The following is a 17954-nucleotide window of genomic DNA, read 5'->3' as shown; positions in this document are numbered from 1 at the left end:
CATGTGCTTCGTTTCATATTGGTCTCTGTGTCTGCAGTATATTGTAATTGACTCACCCGCTGACAGATAAGCGTGCAACCGGTTCCCGAGCAAAGTGGCTCCATAGTAGAATATAACAGCAGGGAAAGTGGCGCTCCATAAAATCCAGCTCTAAGTTTCAGCCCCTGCATTGAGACAGCCAATGTAATTTGTAATATTTGTTCAGTAAACGTTACTCCTTCTTCCTACATGTGCACAACTTGGGTCATCAGACTCCAGGTAGCAAGCATCATGGGCTGGTTTGCATTTTTCTCCTCCTGTAAATATATATTCCCAACACCAGCATATTTCTCACTTCATACAGCTTATCAGTACACTGATGTGTGATAAAACAACCCATTGGGCAAGTAATAGTATTGCAGACTGCAATACCAATATATTACAAATATATTGCACAGTATGAAATGCTGTTACAAACCTAGGAATATATTGGTTGACAGAAAAAGCAAAAATTCCCTAGCCTTTCCTCATACTTCAGAATCCTGGGAATCAGGCTTGAGGAACTTCCCAGCACTTCCTCCAACAATTGATTGTCCCTCTTGTGTCTCAATGATCAGGTTTGGATGCAACACTCAGGATACAGTCTGAACTGAGCACTGCACAGTTTGATCATGACTTCCTCGGACTGGAATTCTACTGATTTGGCTGTTGTGTATTTTTATAAGACCATAAGATGTAGGAGCAGAAGTAGGCCATTCAGCCCATCGAGCCTGTTTCACCATTCAATGGGATATGGCTGATCTGATAATCCTCAACTCCACTTTCCTGCCTTTTCCCTATAACCTTTGATTCTCTTACTGATTAAAAATCTGCCTATTGCAGCCTTGAATATATTCAACGACCCAGCCTCTACAGCCCTCTGTGTTAAAGAATTCCACAGATTCGCTACCCTCTGAGAGAAGAAATTCCTCCTCATCTCTGTCTTAAATGGGTGACCCCTTACTCTGAGATTATGCCCTCTGGTCCTAGACTTTCCCACAAAAGGAAACAACTTCTCAGCATCTACCCTGTCAAGCCACCTAAGAATTTTATACATTTCAATAAGGTCACCTCTCATTCTTCTAAACTCTAATGAGTACAGGCCCAACCTACTCAGCATCTCCTCATAAGAAAATCCCTCCATACCCGGATCAACCTAGTGAACCTGCTCTGGACTGCCTCCAATGCTAGCATATCTTTCCTTAGATAAGGGGGTCAAAACTGTTCACAGTATTTTAGGTGTGGTCTAGCTAGTACCTTGTATAGTTTTAGCAAAACTTGCCTATCTTTATACTCCATTCCCTTTGAAATAAAGGTCAACATTTTATATGCCTTCCTTATTACCTGCCGAACTTGTATGTTAGCTTTTTGGGATTCATGCATTAGGACACCCAAATCCCTCTGTGCTGTAGCTTTCTGCAGTCTTTCTCCGTTTAAATAATATTCAGCTCCTCTATTCTTCCTGAGAAAACGCATGATCTCACATTTTCCCCATTATATTCCATCTGCCAAGTTTTTGCCCACTCTCTTAACCTGTCTATATCCCTCTGTAGATTCTTTGTGCCATCCTTACCGCTTGTCTTCCCACCTATTTTTGTGTCATCCACAAACTTGGCGATAGCACATTCACTTCCCTCATCTAAGTCATTGATATATATTGTAAATAATTGTGGCCCCTGTGGCACTCTACTAGTTACAGGTTGCTGAAAATGCCCCCCTTATTACAACTCTCTGTCTTCTATTAGTTCGCCAATCCTCTATCCATGCTAATATACTACCCCCAACACCATGGGCTCTTATCTTATTAAGTAGAATTAAGTGCGGTGCCTTATGTGCGGTACCTTATCAAACACCTTTTGGAAAGCCAAATATATTACATCTACTATTTACCCTTTATCTATCCTGCTTATTACCTCTTCAAAGAATTCTAATAAATTTGTCAGACATTTCCCCTTCATGAAGCCATGCTGATTCTGTTTGATTATATTTTGCAATTCTGAATGCCCTGCTATCACATCTTTTATAATAGACTCTAGCATTTCCCAATGACAAATGTTAAGCTAACTGGCCCCAGGGGAGGTGCCAGAGGGCTGGAGAACAGCTAATGTGGTTCCGCTATTTAAGAAGGGTTGTAGAAATAAGCCAGGGAACTATAGGCCAGTGAGTCTCACGTCGGTGGTAGGGAAACTATTGGAGAAAGTTCTGAAGGAAAGTATCTATCTCCGCTTGGAGAGGCAAGGTTTGATCAGGGATAGTCAGCATGGCTTTTTCAGAGGGAGGTCATGCCTAACAAATTTGATTGAATTTTTTGAGGAGGTGACCAGGTGTGTAGATGAGGGTAGCGCAGTTGATGTAGTTTATATGGATTTCAGCAAAGCCTTTGACAACGTTCCACATGGGAGAGTTATAAAGAAGGCAAATGCACATGGGATACAGGGTAATTTGATAAGGTGGATTCAAAATTGGCTTAGTTGTAGGAGACAGAGGGTGATAACAGAAGGATGCTTTAGTGACTGGAAACCCGTGTCCAGTGGCGTACCACAGGGATCTGTGCTGGGTCCCCTATTATTTGTCATTTATATAAATGACATAGATGACTATCTGGGGGTTAGGATTAGTAAGTTTGCGGATGACACAAAGATTGGCCAGGTGGTTAACAATGAGGTGGGTGTATGGGTTACAGGAAGATATAGACGGGATGGTCAAATGGGCAGATAAGTGGCAGATGGAATTTAACCAAGAAAAGTGTGAGATGATACACTTTGGAAGGAATAATTTGACAAGGAAATATGTAACGAATGGCATGACACTAGGAAGTTCTGGGGAACAAAGGGACCTTGGCATGTGTGTCCATAGATCCCTGAAGGCAGAGGGGCATGTAAGTGGGGCGGTGAAAAAGGCATATGGGACACTTGCTTTTATCAAGCGAAGCATAGATTACAAAAATAGGGAAGTCATGTTGGAGTTGTATAGAACCTTGGTGAGGCCACAGCTGGAGTACTGTGTGCAGTTCTGGTCGCCACATTATAGGGAGGATGTGATTGCACTGGAGGGGGTGCAGAGGAGATTCACCAGGATGTTGCCTGGGATGAAACATTTAAGTTATGAAGAGAGGTTGGATAGACTTGGGTTGTTTTCGTTGGAGCAGAGAAGACTGAGGGGTGACCTGATCGAGGTGTACAAGATTATGAGGAGCATGGACAGGGTGGATAGGGAGCAGCTGTTCCCCTTAGCTTAAAGGTCAGTCATAAGGGGGCAAAAGTTCAAGGTGAGGGGCAGGAGATTTAGAGGGATGAGAGGAAAAACTTTTTACCCAGAGGTTGGTGACTGTCTGGAATGCACTGCTTGGGAGGGTAGTAGAGGCGGGTTGCCTCACATCATTTAAAAAGCACCTGGATGAGCACTTGGCACGTCATAACATTCAAGGCCAAATGCTGGTAAATGGGATTAGGTAGATAGGTCAGGTGTTTCTCACGTGTCGGTGAAGACTCGATGGGCCGAAGGGCTTCTTCTGCACTGTGATTCTGTGGCCTATAGTTACCTACTTTTTGTCTCCCTCCCTTTTTGAATATTATGTTACAGTAGCAGTTTTCCAATTTTCTGGGACTTTTCCAGAATCTAAGGATTCTTGGAAGATTACTATCAGTGCATCCATTATCTCTGTAGCTACTTCCTTTAATATCCTAGGATGCAACCCATCAGGTCCAGGGGACTTATCAGCCTTTAGTCCCATTAGTTTCCCTAGTACTTATAGTTAGTTATTGTATTTATTTCCTCCCCCTCTTTTTCCCCTTGATTATTTAGTACTTATAGAATGCTGTTAGTGTCTTCTACCATGAAGACTGATGCCAAGTATTTATTCAACTCCTCTGCCATTTCCTGGTTCCCCATTATTATTTCCCTAGCCTCATTCTCTAAGGGGCCTATGTTCACTTTGGTCTCTCTCTGCCATTATTATATATTTAAAGAAGCTCTTACTGTCCGTTTTTATATTACTTGCTAGTTTATTTTCTCCCTCTTTTTTTGGTCATCTTTTGTTGGTTTTTAAAACTTTCCCAATCCTCAGGCTTACACTAATCTTTGCCACATTCTATGTTTTTCTTACAAATTGATACCACCCTTAACTTCCTTGGTTATTCATGCTTGGTTTATCCCCTTCCTAGATTCCTTCTTTCTCACTGGGATATATCACTGTTGTGAGCCATAAACTATTTTCTTAAATGTCTGCCATTGTTCATCAACCATCTTTTCTGCTAAACTCCTTTTCCAGTCCACTCCGGCCAACTCTGCTCTCATTCCCTTGTGATTACCCTTATTTAAGTTTAGCACAATTGTTTCCGACCCAAGTTTCTCACACTCAAACTGAATGCTAAATTCTACCATGTTATGGTCACTGTTTCCTAGGGGATCTTTTACTCTGAGATCAGCTATTAAACCTGTCTCATTACACATTACTAGATCCAAAATAGCCTGATCCCTGGTTGGATCCATAACATATTGTTCTAAGAAACTGTCCTGAATACACTCTGTGAATTCTTGCTCGTGGCTACCTCTGCCAAAATAATTTTCCCAATCTACATGAGGATTAAAGTCACCCATGATTAATGTACTGCCTTATTTACATGCCCTCATTATCTCCTGATTTATTCTCTGTCCTATAGTATAACTATTGTCAGGGGGCCTATAGACTAATCCCACCAGTGTCTTCTTCCCCTTGTTATTTCTGACTTCCATCCATATGGATTCTACATCTTCTGATCCAAGATCCTTTCTTGTTAGCATACTTATTCCATCTCGTACTAACAAAGCTGCCCCACCACCCGTTCCTTCCTGCCTGTCCTTTTGAAAAGTCACATTCCCTGAATATTTAGTTCCCAGCTTTGATGTCCTTGTAACCACATCACCATAGTGGCTATAAGATCATACCCATTAACCTCTATCTGTGCCGTTAGTTCATTTATTTTGTTCCAAATACTTTGTGCATTTAAATAAAGGGCCATTAATTTTACCTTTTTACCATTTTTTCCTCCTTTGACCCTATTTGCCGCTGTCTTTTATGTTTATACACTCTGTTCCTTCCTGTCACACTCTGGGTATCATTACCTAAATCACTGTTCTGCAATGCTGCCATATCCTTCTGCTTTGTTAGCCTATGTATCCCCTCTCCAGAACCCTGACCACACACACACACACACACACACACACACACACACACATACACATACACACACACAAACACACACACCCCACCCCCGGTCTATTTAGTTTAAAGCCTCTCTACAGCCCTAGTTATTCAATTCGCTAGGACACTGGTCCCAGCATGTTTCATGTGAAGCCTGCCCCACCAGAACAGTTCCTTTTCACCCCCAGTGCCCCATGAACTGAAACCCATTCCTCCCTCACCAATGTTTGAGCCATGCATTTAACTCCTTGACTTTATTTACCCTATGCCAGTTTGCCCGTGGTTCAGGTAATAATCCCGAGATTAATAGCTTGGATGTTCTGCTTTTTGATTTAGCTCCCAACTGTTAAATTCTTTCTGCAGAACCTCTGTTCTACTCCTATCAATGTTGTTGGTACCAATGTGGATGACGACAACTGGATCCCTCCCCTCCCATTCCAAGTTCTTCTCCAGCCCTGAGGAGATGCCCTTAACCCTGGCACCGGGCAGGTAACACAGCCTTTGGGACTTACACTCATGGCTGCAGAGAACAGTGTCTATCCACCTAATTATACTGTCCCCTACCACTATTAAGTCCCTATTTCCTCCCCCCACTTAAATGGCTCCCTGTACCACGATGCCGTGGCCAGTTCACTCATCCTCCCCCCTGCTCTCGTCCACACAGCTTGCAAGAACCTCATGACTGTTGGGCAGTTGCAGGGGCTGAGGTACTCCCAGCTGTTGCTGCCAGAATGCTGCACATACTTTTTGTTTACATGCTTCTTACCTCTGGTCGCACCACCTGAACCTGATTTCCTGCATAGGCGAGCCCAATTTCCTTTTACGCTGCATAACTTACAAAGAGCTTGGAATGCAGGACAGCTTCATGGTGGGTCCAGCAGACCACACTTCCCAAACAACTTGCTTGCTTTCTGCGTCCTGGCTGCCGCACCAATACTAGTAGTTGCACCTAATGCATCTAGGTATTGTTATCCAGCTACAATGCCTTCATATTTTCTGCCATTTTCAGAAATGTGACAATATCATGACCGTTATTTTTCTCCAGGAGGTCTCTTTGGTGTTGAAGCCATAACCAGATCCACTATCTTCAGACAGTTCAGCTTCTGAGAAATCACAGACCTTGCCCTTATCATGGCACTAGCTGACAGACTGATCAATTAATTCTTGTGGCCGTTGTCCATAAGCCATTAGTTCTAAACGGTGTATTCTAAAGTTCACCTTCACATGAACCTGATTCCCCAGCATGTTTCAGTTTGGCAGGGTCCTTCTGATTCTCCTCAGACAGGCCGGAAGTGTTGACTCTGTGCAGCCCCTCAGTTCCAATGCCTATCTTTATTTTCACCGCTTGTTTATCCGGGTTCTGTGATGGTTAAGTCTAAAAAGCATAGCTCCACACTTTGTTTAAAAAGCTTAAATTCAGATAGGACATCTGTGATCTTCCAGTTCATGCTGGGGAATTTGGTGGTCATCGTCCTGATGTTTCCTGTTTTGTTCAGATATTATCAACGTGGAGGGATTTGTAGCTTCTCCACTCTGTGGGGAGATTCAGCAACACAGCAGTTGCATGGTTTTATTTTTCTTTTCCCCTTTTTTTGGCTGCAGCTTGGGTTTTTTTAGCGCCCTTTCTGTCTTTTACACGGGAACAACACCTGAGGGTGTCGCGATGGCCCTGCAGCTTTTACTGTCTGATTCAAAATCAACTGACCAATTCAAAATGGATTGCCCTTATCACCACCAATCCGGCTAGCCCACAATCCAGGTACTCACTGCTCTGTGAGACACTGCCTATAGAGGGACTCTGCCTCCTGGGGTGCTCAATGCATAAACAAACTTTGTAGAGCAAAAATCTTAGCCTATGGTTTTCCTTATGATTGTCAAATCTTTATCATTTTGTTTAAAAGAAACCACTGAAGCTCACTATGTTTGCTTAATACAAGCTTTATGAGCAGGAGGACCGTTAATTTAAACAGCCCTGATTTCTCCTCTCACTACCCATCCATAAATAGAAAGATGTTTTGATTTGCTTCCTCCTTTACCTATTTCCCAATCCATCAGTTTCTATTAATAACCCCACAGCAAACTTGGGATCGGATTAACTCAAAGGGTTAATTTATTTGCACAAACTCAAATCACAGGAGGAGAGCCACCACATTCCCTCCTGTGCATTCATTCAGTAAAACAGGAATAGAGAAAAAAGATATTTACAGGGCAAATACACAGAGAAAAGAATTATTGTTTCACACGGGTTCCAGAGTCCAGAATCAAAGTCCAATGTGGTATTCCTTCACGGAGGTTGGCAGGTTGAAAACTGATGCTGTATATTTCACTTTTCCAGTAGAGTTGACTTCATATGATGAGATGGGCACACAGAGATGAATTTGCCTTGTAGGCAATAGTAACGCTTTCCAGTAGAAACATTGTGGATGGGCCAGGTATTCAATCTGGCCAAAGCCCCTTTTCTGTGTTGCTTCTAGTTAGATGGTAAAATGGCAAGCTGAGTTTACAGTATAGCAAAGCAATATAATGGGTTCCACTAGCTAGAGGTTCACATCACATAACTCCCACCTCTCTACATTGTCTTTGACAAGTGATGTATATCCTTTGTCTGGGTCCCCAAGATTGTTAAATGTTCCAACCATTAAGACTTGAAAGGAAGGTTGCAGGGTCCTTTGTCCTAGCAGACAAATAGACTTTGGTTGGCCAACCTGGGTTAGGAAGTGCAGATGGCCTTTGTATAGTTCTCTTTGAATTTGGTCTGTACAGCCCATAAGGGTGTCATTAGTGTCTCTTCAGAGATAACGTGATGTGTGTTTCTCTGATACTGCCAGAATGCTTCTTTTGTTCAATGTTCACAGACAGACATAGTTTCAGCCATTTTAAATGTCCTTTGTCTGGTTTTTAAAATTTTAGAAATAGCCATGAGGATATCTATGTCTATTTTATAAAAAATATACAGGGTGAGGTCTTGGTCCCCTCACAAAGCTTACCAATCTCTCACAGGACTGGTAAACTAAACACAAGTTTGGTTTATTTGAAGATGCATTGTTCAGTAGGCAGATTTACTATAAGTATTCAACAGCTATTGTTAACAGGAAAATACAGCTGCAATTCCTTCACACCACATGCTGTTAGCTAAACTGAAAGCTCCTCTGAAAAGTGTCTGCTGGTTACATGGTTTATATCCTGGCTACTTACTCATTAGCATATTCTCTCTTAAAGCAATATCACAACATATGTAGGTCATCATTGCCAGCTGCAGGACAGCTTGTTCTCAATGAAACAGAAAAGGATAACATACCCATTGTTTCTTGTGAGCATTATCTGTCTCGATTCTGTGCACCAGCGGGCTGTGACTTTGCAATGTTCCCTCTTACCATCTAAGCTGTGCTGTCACCTTGAGCATTCCTCCCTGGATAAGGGATCATCATCAGGAAAGCACAGAAATGTGTGTATAGAAGCTCCCACATGAACCTCCTCTTTCCACTTATTTTGGGCACTTTTCTTTTTCATCAGGAACAAACTGTCCTCCAACTGGCAATGACAAACTCCACAGCCAAATCAATTAGGAATAGAAGTCAAACAAAGCCATGTGTAGTGCTCTGGTCAGACCATGCCCTGACCACTGTGTCCAAATATGATCGTTGAGACATGAATGAGATGTACAATTATTGAAGGAAGTACTGGAAAGAGCTACAATATTGAATTATCCTGTATCGAGCTTCTGGAGTATGAGGGAAGATGGGGCAATTTTTGCTTTATCGCTCAACCAACACACAAAAACCAAATTTCTGGTCATTTATCCCAATGTTGTTTATTGCAGTTTACTGTGTATATACTGGCTGAGGCTTTTCCTATATTACAGCAGTGAACTAATTTCATTGACTACAGCATTTTGGGACACTCTTCATTCTCTTCAGCCTTGAAAGGTTATCTGAGGGTTAATCTTGCAGAGTGCTCTATAAGATGGTTGATGATATGGAATACACACATCCAGAAAATGATTTTGCATTAAATCGCTAAACTGGGACAAGGTGACATAGGTTTAAAGTATTAAAAGGCACCTTTGGGACTAATATTAGGAAGCAGTTTTTCACACGAAGTATCATCAACACATGGATAGAGTAGTGTAGCTGAAGACCCTGGAATCATTTTTGAGCCAATGGATTTCTGAAATGGCAGGCTGGGTTGGTGGGTATTAGGATGGAAGGGTGGCCATCCTCATCCCTAATTATCTTGTTATCTCAAATGACCATGGTTTATGAACAGTTTTCATTTCTTTAACAAACCATCATCCACCCCACCCCCTCTCAATCATTGTTTTATCTAACACCACATGCTAGTCATTTCCTTGTGTTCCCCACCTGGTTCACTCTTTTCCTGTCGTCAGCTCTGTTACTAATACTGGACTTTACTTGCCCAGATTTGTTGCCAATCCAGATGCAATTATAAATTTCAAATCTGCCTTTCACAATCTGTATCACAGCTTGTCGTGTTCACAACCTGTCTCCAATCTATCATTTCTAAATCTGTTGATCGTTAATGATGCTGCTGAGTTGTTGTGAAAACACTTAATGCTGTAGCAGCACTAACAACATGTGTTTAGTCGGACATGTTAATTTTGCTTGGATGTCTTTATCACAAACTTCCCTTCCCCCATGTGCACTCCTGGGAGCACTGAAGTACCAGCAGCTCTTTGGAATCTCCCGCATCCTTTGTGCATCTTCCTATTCAGTGAGTATTGGTCGGCTGCTCAACTGTGGAAGCCGGCATCTACAAGTGCTCCCTTTCTAGTTGGACATATCAGTTAGCAATGAATTGCAGGATCTCATTCTAATTTATTTTCCCCTATGAGTCGCAGGGAGGACCAAGACCACTCAAAACACCTGACAGTCCTCTGACTGAGATCAGTTAACTAGAGACTACAGATTGAATCCAGGAATGTCCTGGTCTCTAGGACTCAGTTCCGCATTGGCAGGGCATTTGCCAACTGAGCACTGAGTTTGTATATTTAACGCAGCACTTATTGCCAACTATTGCCTTGGATTTCATGTCTCTCTTTGTATCATTCATGCAGCTTTTCTTCTCTGATGTTCTTTAATGTTTGATCACTGCTGAATTAATTGTGGTAGCATGTAGTTTTTCCCCTGCTGACATGTATTTCACATGGAGTCAGTATGATTTCAAAGTGGATCAGGGAATATATTCACAAGCTGATAAACTTCATTACTATCCAATACATCGTCAGATCTCCTCCACTCTTAGATTTAAGCAATCAACACAGAATCACAGAATTGTTACAGCACAGAAGGAGGCCATTCAGCCCATCATGACTGTGCTGGATCCACAAAGGAGCAATTCACCCAGTGCCATTCCCTCGCCTTCACCCCCGTAGTCCCGCATATTCTTCCTTTTTAGAATAATCCAGTTCCATCTCGAATACCTCGATTGAATCCGCCTTCACCACATTCTCAGTGCCTTCCAGGTCCTAAACACTCGCTGCCTGAAAATATTTTTGCTCATGTTGCCATTGCTTCTTTTGCCAATCACTTTAAATCTGTGCCCTGTGGTTCTCGATACCTTCCACCAGTAGGAACAGTTCCTCCCTATCTACTCTGTCCAAACCCCTCATGATTTTGAATATCTCTAAACACTAAAATTGGGCTGCACATAAGGCACTCAAAGCAGCAGGTCTTTTCAAAATGGGCATCTAAAGAGTTAAACTTACAATGGAGTGGGTTTGGAGCTTATATAATTTATATGTAAACCAAACAGTGGGCAAATCTGTATTGGCTTGACCCCTACATTAATCAATATATTCCATCTGTGTTGAAATGTTCAGTGCCATGCAAAACCCCAATGTGATTCCACCAACACTGTAACACAGCAGAGGGGTTTACCAGGGTACTATTGTTTTGCACGTTCACAGTTATTATAACCCCATGTAACAAGGCAGGACTAAGGCAAAGACTCACTTCACTCTAACGGCACTTCACTCACGGTTCCCTCATGGTTGATGGGTGAGGTTAACAGCAACGCTATGAAAAGGAGTTGATTTGTCTCCTTTCAAGCATGGGCTCCAGTAGCTGTGGTTGCTAATCTCTTTCACTGAAACAATAACAGTTCCATGAAAAAAGAACCACATTAATTGTGCTACACCAAGAAGAAATTGTCAGTGACCACATACTTGAATGGAGTACAGGCAGCCTGCCCAATCAAGCTGTATTTAACATAGCTAATCATTCCACCGTTTCATCAGTTCCTCCATGGTTCATTGCCATGGCACCTCCCGTGTTCTGTTCCCCTCCTGCCCGTCCAAATGCAGCAAACACACTGCAGTGAATTTTCGTTTCATTCCCATCAGATTACCTGAGGCATTCCATAAGTCTCCTTCTTCAGCTGATTCCGGATCCTTAACTATTTGGTAAAACTCTCACATTTAGAAGGTTGTGGGCTTAAGGTCCACTCCAGATATTGGACTTACATTGCAGTACTGAGGGACTCCTGAATTGTCAGAGGTGCTATCTTTCAAACTAGACATCAAAATGAAGCTGTATCCCCCTGTTGTCCTAAAAATAGCCACTGCACTATTTAGAAAATAACATAGAGCTTTGCTCTTCCCTGAAGACAGCTGTCCCTCAATCAACACTAGCTAGAACAGTTTAGCTTCTTAGTCACCTTATTTTCTCTTTGCAGGATCTTGCTGTGCACGGATGGGCTGCCATATTTGCCTAAACTGTATAAGCAGTGACTACACATGAATGAAAATCACTTATTCAAACTGAAAGAAAGTGAGGTGCCTAAAGAGGATGCTATTTGAATGCAATTTTTCACCTTCTTTTATACTCGCTGTCCACCCCATGACATCAACTTCCTTATGTACATCAATTCCACCCCTCTGCCATTGCCTTACTCCAGGTCCACCACTGTTCCATGAAACTATTCACCCATCATGTAGTGACTAGACCAGTACTTTCTCCAATTTGACATTGAAAAGGCTAAAGCTATCCTTCTTGATTCAAACAACATCTTTGCACTGTGATTTCACCTAGCTGTTCCCTCCAGCTGAACTCATCTTTGGTGTCTGCTTTGAGCCTGAGCCAAGCATCAAACCCCATACAGTCTGCCAAAGTGCACCTGACAAGTTTCCAATTTGTCCAAAATTCCCCTACCAGCCTGCTATCCTATGCTGAGCCCTACTTTCTTACGTGCATTGACTTCTGGCGATGTATCACCCAATGTATGACATTAAAAATCTTTGTACACGTTTACAAAACCCCTGAATGACTTTTACTCACTGTGAGGTTGGGGTGGTCTTAGGCAGCAGCACAGAATGATGCACCAATTTCAGCAGAGTGTAAAGAAAGCTGCTATCATCTGATATGCATTCCTGTCCAAGATGAACTCCATCCCATGTTTCTCTGAAAAATCTTCTGGTTCTGGAGACCCGCTCTCCCAATTCTGGCCTCCATTCTACCTTTGCTGGCCAGCCATTCAGAAAGCTCAGTTATATTCTGCAGATCACCAACTGAACTGTTTCCTCGCTACTTTAGAAAGCCTCCTTTAAAAACTATCGCTTTGACTGCACCGTACAGTTGCCAACCTTCCAGGATTGGCCTGGAGTCTCCAAGGATTGAAGAATAATCTTCTGTGGGTAACCCTAGAGAAAAGTCATCAGGACATGAAATAAGATTGTTCCATTTTCTTTGAACGTTTCTCCTTACCACATATAAATATATTGAAGATGGGAAATAAAAGAAACTGGCTGACAGTCAAGCATCATCCAATTGGGTAATGAGTCTTTTTGCTTTCCAATTGGTGTAGGAAGGCCGTGCGTCACAAAATTGGATGTGTTGACCAATTAATGGCTGGAAGGTGGGGTCAAGTCATATGATGAAACCTCCAGGAATACATTGAATCACAGTTGGCAACTCTATTGCACTGTTGGTGATTTTCACAGGCCTACTATTGCTGCTCAATGTCCATTTTTGCCATGGGAGTGTTCCAATATATTAAAAGTGCTTCATAAATGTAATTTGTTGTTTTCTGAAATCTTTAGTGCCCACAATGGTTCCAATCTGTTCGTACTTTCCACATTTCTATAGTCTGTTAAAAAGTCCCATAGTTTTTGAAAATCTCCAGTCTAAAATTGGTTGATGACATTTCATCTCACCTGTTATAAAGTGCAGAAAAATGCTACTTTCTATCATTCAGCTATACGGAACTTGGCACCTTGTAATTGACTTCTTTTTGATTGTCACAGAAGCCACAGCTTGTAATTAAGTGCCTTGGTTTCTAGTGTTGTGCTAATTCTGGAAGCAGCTTGTCAGCACCTTTCCACATGCTTCCAAAACCGGAAGATCATTGAGAGGAATAATCCTCAAGTAGCTTATCTCATGATGAGGATATGAATACTAGTTCCATATCAATACTGGGCCTACTTCCAGCCTACAATCTTTTTCTTCTATTGCAACTTGTCTCTTTTTCAATATCACCCTGCCCACCGACCCGCCCCCCGGCCTTTGCCCCCAACCGCCTCATTGAAGCCGTCCAGCTTGGCTCTGGCAAAACCCCACACTTGCTTGCCATTCCCAACTCAGTGCCGAAGACTTCCTCTGCAGCCTCGCTGCAGTACTGGCAGTGGCCACCACTGCTGGTGGTGCTGCCTGTACTGAAGAGCTGCCAGCATCTGATTGGCCAGCAGCTCTCTGAGGTGGGGCTTACTCTTTATAAGGGGTGGAAGTCTGTCTCAAATCAATTAAAGGCAAAGCAGTATTGGCTGCAGGACAGCTATCTGAGGGGATGAAGGGGCCAGGCTCCCCCCCAACATTTCAGCTGGTGGAGAAGGGACTAAGATGCCCCGTTAAATCCAGCCCCTTGTTTCTGCCCTGATTGTGCATTTTATGTAATTTCATTGGAACAGTATAGCTACCACACAATGCAGCGTGCCAGAGAGGGGGGATGTATTTATCTGCCTGGATAAAGGTAGTAAAATGACAGGTTATCATATAGTTAGGGACATCTTGCTGGGGAGCTTAGATATCTGTGACAGAAAGTATTTCAATGTTCACTACTAGAGAGTTTAAATATTAAAGGTAAAAAGTTGAGCATTTTAATCTAGAAGCTTCGAAGAGACAATGGCAAAAGTATAAAAAAAAGGGTTGGACCACAGCCCTTGCTTTATGCAGCTAAAGTCTGAAGAATGTGCAGGACTACTGGGAGAAGGCAGGGAGTGGCTCTAGGTGAATTGCTCCTTCATTGAGCCAGCACAGACATGATGGGCTGAATGGCCTCATCCTGTACCGTAACCATTCTATGATTCTGTGGATAAATGGTCTTCTTTCAGATCAAGGTAATATGGCTGGAAGGCCAGATCCAATTCAGTACCTATGGCAAACTTGCTAATGTGAAATTGTCAGGCCTGCACTGCAGGTTGCTGACTGACCGGCCTGGCTCACAATGGAAACTGAAGGGCTGACCTATGACTCGAAACCATGATAGATAAAGTGACCTTGGCAGGGCAAGTAGTTGAGTGGCTGTCTTGTTAGCTGGTTGAACTCCAACTGTTATATAGGGCAGACTTGAAGGGTCCTTCTATTCCTTGGCTTTGCCAACCTGCGCTTAAACTCTCCTGACTTTTATCAGTGCAGGGGGGTCCCAAGGTGGAGAGTACGCAGCTTCCATATTGGGAAAACAGAAACCAGGTGATGAATATCCACCTGACGAAAGCAAAATGCAAATGGTCCTTGACCTCCCAAAGCTAAACTGAAGGTTGGGGTCCTTCCTCTTCATCAATTAATGTCCAAATAAGAGTTAATGGGCTCACTCGTCAAATGCTTCACTGCATTGCACATGGGTTCACAGTTGGAATACTTGAAGGTAATTGAGCAGGTAAGATAGTCTCAGGCGTGTTGTATGTTTAACCGCACTGTAATTAGCTAGTTTAATTTTACTGACACATCTATAATGTAAACAAATTCATTTAGCCCCAAAATGTTGAAAAGATTTTGATGATATGGAATTGAACAGTGTGTGATGGCTCCTGGGACTTTGGCTTTGTGTAACTACCCATTTATGTTTGGCAGTTAAGTGGCATTGACTAAATAAATCTTTAAAAAAAAAGACTGCCAAGGCCTGCTCGTACTCAGCCCTGAAGTCGTACTGCAAAACACATGCACACAATCTAACAATTCGCAGATTGCACCAGTGACAGTCACATTTCCAAACTAACTGGTGCAGGGCAAGCTTATGCAAATTTTCTCTTCCGTTTCTCACAGGCCAGAAAAGACTCACTGCAAAAACGTCACTGCCAATCAGCTAAGGGAGCCTTTGAACAGCTAAAATGCTCATAATTTGGTAGAGAAGAATAAATAAAAACTTGACGTCAGCCTGCAATGATCTGTAATTTGAAGGAACTGTTGAAAGAGAAATTTGCACATTGTGCCTTTTAACTTGCACTCATACCTTGTCCTAATATCTCCTTCTATGGCTTGGTCTCAATTTTTGTCTGATTACATTCTTGCAAAGTGCCTTGGGATGTTTTACTATGTTAAAGCCACTATATAAATGCAAGCTGTTGCTCAATCAAATCATCAGCTAATCAACCAGCGATGTTGTCTGAGGCATAATTAACTTAACAACAGCAAGTGGCCTCTCATTTCATCAACATCTTAGCAACAAGGAATGGTCTACTGAGGCCTAAGTCTTAGCAACAGCAAATGGTCTATGACTACATCAGCAGTTTAGCAATAGGTCTCAGCATGGACAGGAATTAATTCAGATCAATCATTTATGTTAGATGCTGGAGATCTGTACCCTCCAAGCACCTTTCTTCATCAAAGTCCATCACTTTGACCCTTTGTGGGCTGCACATTCAAGGATAGTGATGCGCTAGCTGAGATCTTTTGATCTAGGTTGCCTAGTGAAAGGGTGAAAATTGGATGAATCTGGTCAGAAAATATTAGGGGTTGGAGATCCAGATGGCAGATTTTAATATCACAAATTAAAGTCAGCTTCCAGAACCTGAATAAAAACTCCTGTAAAACACTTTCAGTCCAATTTCTTAACTGTTTCGCTGGCATGAATGCGAGAAGTCAAGGCCAGACTAACCCCAAGTCAGGATGGCTCTTCGACAGCTCCCCAGTCACTGAATGAAAGACGACGTACCGAAGAGATCAGCCAGTTTTGCCTGATTACGCCTACCAGCCAGGATGCCAAGAACCATGTCTGCAAGCCCTGGCACACCTGCCTAACAACAAACAAGATACTAGCTGAGGGATTCATATTGGCCCTACACTTCTTCAAAATAATGCCATGGGCTCTTTTCCCAGTCAGATTTGTAAGAACAAAGGACATAAATTTAAGCAAATTTTAAAAAGAAATGTCAGAAAGAACTTTGTTCCTCAAATATTTGGAACAGTCAGCCATGCTAGAGACAATTAAGAAGATTCAAAATGCAGTTGGATATTTGGCTAGAAAGGTTACAGCCGTTTTGCTGAACAAATGACTAAACTTCATCTTTGTACGTCGTGTTTGCAAAGAGAGCAACAATTCACAGCTACTTCCTGTAGGTAGATAAAGCTCTTTGAAATTCTTCCCCCCACCCCCCCCCCCCCCCGCCAAAAGTAATTGAAAAGAACATAAAAGTATTAATTCAATCTTACAATTCAAGTTACTCAGCCCTGGAGAAGTTGTACTTCCATAACCTCAGAACACCACCATCCAGGTCTGTCTTTGTTGCCTTTAAACCTCATTGCTCTGGTTTTCAAAAGGACCCATTTGTTGCCATATTGTAAACTAATGATCATCCATTAAGAGAATGTTTGTTGTTGTATATTTCTGTAATGAACCATGTGTACAACCCATCTGAGGAAATTATTGGGCTATAAGTAATTAGTATTGGTGTGACTTTTCAATTCACAGTACCCACAGAACTACTCCAAGCGATGTGAACCTTGATTTTTGATTAAAACTTTTCATTAGGACTGTTTGGCTAACTGTCTTATGCAAAACCAATTTAATGAGCAGCACTGCAAAGAACTCATGAGGTACAGTAATTGTCTTATACACTGAGAGATGTGCTTTCAACTGCTAGGTGGGTTGGCAGGATCCTGTGGAGGATTTTTTTTAAGTGTTTTTTGTGTTTTAATGAATCCACTTTATTAATAGCGCCAGGCATCAATGAAAGATTTTAAAACTAATCTTCAGTTCCATCTGGAGAGCTGAAAATGTTTTAGATAGGCTCAGATTCCCCAAGCACTTAGTTCTTATACATCATCAGTTGATGTTTTTAACTTGGAATTAGCTCCAAAGTTTGCCAAGATGATAAAGATGTATCTATGATGACAAATGTCAGTGTTCTTTCTATCTTCTCTTTGCAATTTGTCCTGCTTACTTTTACATTTTGATATCTTATTTTGAACCCTTTAATTGTGCTTCATTAGGTTTCTCTTGTAGGCAGACCATGTGCTACTTGAGGAATAGAGACATAGGAGACAATGAGAGTGAAATTGTTCTTCATCAGCAACACTAAAGAAGTTGATAGCGAGATGATCACATTGTTTCACAGTGTGCCAAATTTTCTTTTGAGGCTATGTAAAAGAAGATCATGCATGGTATAAAACAGTCTGCCAATTTGCCATAAGTATGTTTCACACTATTGCTCTAGACCCTTGCTGAACACTGCAAATGGATTTTATTAAATGATCTTTAGGAATGGGGGAAAAGCTGACTCCCAATGGGTCTATGCACTGCTCAA

At 42.0% G+C, this 17954-nt stretch overlaps 1 protein-coding gene across 1 annotated transcript in view; it reads left to right on the top strand.

Annotated features, from left to right (window-relative positions):
* cacna1g (calcium channel, voltage-dependent, T type, alpha 1G subunit) overlaps positions 1-17954 on the top strand; it is a 727897-nt gene that overhangs the window by 493240 nt on the left and 216703 nt on the right. The window lies entirely within an intron of this gene.

Source organism: Carcharodon carcharias, chromosome 22, assembly GCF_017639515.1.
Source record: "Carcharodon carcharias isolate sCarCar2 chromosome 22, sCarCar2.pri, whole genome shotgun sequence".
NCBI lineage: Eukaryota > Metazoa > Chordata > Chondrichthyes > Lamniformes > Lamnidae > Carcharodon > Carcharodon carcharias.
Note: the sequence above shows the minus strand (reverse complement) of the source record. Positions and strands in the feature narration are given on the sequence as shown.